This window comes from Diadema setosum, chromosome 1 (assembly GCF_964275005.1).
Source record: "Diadema setosum chromosome 1, eeDiaSeto1, whole genome shotgun sequence".
In the NCBI taxonomy this organism is placed as follows: Eukaryota; Metazoa; Echinodermata; class Echinoidea; order Diadematoida; family Diadematidae; genus Diadema; species Diadema setosum.
Window position 1 is genome coordinate 29,029,760 of NC_092685.1, and position 3,922 is coordinate 29,033,681.

The following is a 3,922-nucleotide window of genomic DNA, read 5'->3' on the forward strand; positions in this document are numbered from 1 at the left end:
ACCGTGGGAGGGGGGACACCCCCCTCCCACACCCTCCCCCCCTCGCTCGCTCCGCTCGCTCGGGCTCGGTCGCTTCGCTCCCTGGCTGACTAACCGCCCCCCCTAAGATGAAATCCTGGCTACGCCGTTGGACACACACGCACACAAAAGGAGGGACACTCGCGTGCTCACGCACAGTGTGGGTTACGAACCTCAGAGGGATCACCCAGTTCTTTCAAAGCCGGTGCACACAAATTTATGTCATCAGTAATTTGCATTGCTTTATCATGCTTCTCCCCGTTACTTCAGTACCTTCTTCACTCAACCAATTAAAGGAGACAGATTTGTTTGCTTGCTGCTTGGTTTGTTTTTGTTGTTTTAGCACATCTCCTTGTACCTGAATGTCTTCCACTTTCTTACAGTGTTTAGAGCTGGGAAGCCAGATGTAGATCAAAGATCAAGTAACTAAGTTGTCAGCTCCCAAATAATTTCATCGTATGAATTCACTGTACTATAATTATGCAGAAGGAGAAGAACGTGTGCTATGATCTGCCCCTTTCAGGAACACCAAGTTCTAAAAGGATTGTATTCTGTGGCAAAGAATGACCCTTATTGATGATGATGTTGAAGTAGGGGATAGGTGACATACGGAGGAGGAGGAGAAAATCCTTTTTTTTTTTTACATCAGTGACACAATTATAAATTACGATTGTATTCCAGTATGTCTATAAGTATGAAGGGCCTATATCACGTATGTTTGTGTGAGTTTTTCTATAATCTCTGTCTGTGTGTGGATGTGTATAAGTGTGTGAATTTTCATTCAATTTTCATCGAGTAATATCCTACAATTTATTTTTTTAATTTTTTTTGGTGAACTACAACGCCATATTTTGTCACTAAAGGAACGTCAAATTTCATTCTCGGATTTACGAACCTTCTTTCATTTTCGGATTAATTAACCTTCGGAATAAGGAACCTTATTTCGTCTTCGGAATTGCAAACCTTAGGAGTTACGCACCTTCGGAATAACAAAGCTTATGTCATTTTCAGAACTGCGAGCCTTCGGAATAACAAACCTTTGGAATGACAAACCTTCGGAATAACAAACTTTTTTTTAATTTCATATAATGAGTTTCAAAGATAGCCAAAATAATATTTTTTTTTTCATTTTCGTCGTACGAATGTCTTTTAAGACAGAACGAGATGTAATTGAATTTCATTGTCCTGTACCTGAATCGAACATGATTATTGTTATTTCATATTCATCACTTCAGTTTTCATGACAATGTATAATTACTCTTCATTCTTCTCAGTCATTTTGTTTTGCTTATGCAGCCTTATTCTTTGTTACGAAAGAAAGTGAAACGTCAATATCCTCGTCGAAAGAGCGAAATTTACAAAAGTACGTTTCCTGACGGCCCTTCGAAACGCTGACCCTCTGCAATCAAAGGGCCAGAGTAATTCAACAATCTGCACATAAAATATTTGCTTTCATTTCCTCCCTCAGTTCAGCCTTCTGACAAACAGAAAACAAACGCTCATTATCATAAAAATCGTTTTATGGATTTGTTGATGTCGCACATATGTGCATATACGAAATTAAACAATTTAAACTTGTTTCACATAATTTTATGGTTTGTCCAATGGCCTTTTTTAAACCTTTTTATCACCTTATGTTCATCTACCAGTGATTATAGTAACCGAAAGCAAATATTCCTTTGATAAACTGGGTCTGTTTGTTGTTTCCATCACGAAACTACTTTATCTTTGCCGGATTCAATATATTCTCTATTTGCTCGAAGCATATGGTTACATGTCCATTTAACTACATACCAAGTTTCATAATGTTCGTGACGCACGGACAATCTATTGGACCGTAGTACCCTTAACTATACCTTTCATGAAGTAATAAAACTGTCTGAAGGCGAGTACTTCAGCCTTTACAAAACACGCCAATGTTCATACCGTTGGAAATTGTGCAGTTGCATATACCAGGTTGGCTTTTTATCCTCCTTTCAAGGAAGTTGCCATTTTGTACATTTTCCATCATATTTCATATGTGTGAATATAAATATTATGACGCTTAGTGATACACTTAAGCCTGAAAACTCTACACAAAGAGAGAAGATATAGCTACGTTCTTAATTTTTGTAATGATTTTTTTAAAACAAATTTAAGTCTAACATTTATGGTATCACACCATGTATTGAACAAAAAAAAAAAAAAAAAAGGCCCTCAGTGCTTTGCAGTGCTTATTTATGTCGATGAGGGGCTATTTTTTCAATCAACTGCAATGAAAAACATCTCGACGTAAGAATTTTATGAATTTGAATAATTACGCAGGACCCGCTGCATGCTAAAAGGATTAGAACCTACAGCAGCTGTCGGGCCGAAGTTCGGTGGTCTAGTGGAGATGACGCCTGTCCGGAGATCAGGAGGGCGTGGGTTCGAATCCTGCTCGAGTACGTGCGGTCATGATTTCTTTTATCATGGCTACTACTATAACACTGATCAATTAAGTGCTTATTTATGTCGATGAAGGGCAATTTGTCAATCAATTGCAATGAAAAACATCTCGACGGAAGAATTTCATGAATCGTATTTTCAAACTCAACCAGACCTTGTGATGAAAACCCGGAAGACTGGATTGCGTGCGAGAAATGGTGTCAGGAATGTAGGAAAGCCCTCACTATAAAGGTTTTCGATGAAAGTCTTGCCATAACTTCTACTGCCTTTACATACCGAGTTCCACGAATTTCTGCAAGATCCAAATCCCGGTTCTAACTTATTTAAAGACTTTTTAGTAATCAGCGCCAGTGATTTAATAAATGTATAATTGTGAACAATCTGAAATTGCTTTAAACCCTGGATTTGATGCAATATATTACAATCAACTTCTAACGGAATATGATTGATCAAATTATTAAGCCTCTGGTCCATATTCGTAATTTTGTCCCAAACGACTGAACAAGTACCAAATGACATGAAGCTGGCTAGCGTCATTCCTATTTTGTTTTAAGAAAACAATCAATCAGTCAGTAATTACCACAGACCAATATCGTTACTTATTTCACTATCTTTATATACTCGAAAACTTGTATATACTGGACAATAAATGTTTTAAACATACACAGCAATAGACAGTTTGGCTTTCGCCAGACACACATAAAATTGATTGTTAACCAAATTTCAGTGTTCATTCCAGTGACTCGTCTCTTCATACTACATTGTATATCAATTTTTCTAGACCTCTCCGAGGCCTTCAATACCATAAACCATGAAATGCTTCTCCACAAATATCTCACTATGGGATTCGAGAAAGGCCTATGGGGTGGTTCAGAAAGTGTCCAGCAAACTGTAAGCAATATGTTAATATGAACGGTTCTTCTCTTCCAAGCAGTTTATATCTTGTGGTTGTGGTATCCCACAAGGCGGCTTTTTGGGACTACTACTATAGTCCGTACACAGCATCCGTACCATACCTTATTATGATTGTTATTCTAAGTTTATACTTTTTGTACTACAAGACAAGCACTGTCTACAAGATGCTTTGTATCATTGATATCAAAGGGAAACATATTATAGCAAATAAAATATGATTTTGATGGCCCGATATTATTTCTAGTGGCCCCTGGCCATCGGGCCCTAGCTGTCGAGCCCTTTATTATTATCTATAGCTATATAATATCCATTATCATTATCTTTTAAATTACCGTTGTTCAGGATCAATTTCCTGTAAGCTTTTGTATTACTTTATTGTACTGTCCCAATATACCTTTTCACCGGTTTGTACATACAAAAGTTGTATTATTTTGTTACTTTCTTGCATATTTTTAAACTTATATGGATATGGCAGATAAATGAAATGAAATGAAGTTCTTTTTTAAATTTTGATGTCCTTGACACAGCAATATGCAGGAAATTATCACAATTGGAAAGAAGA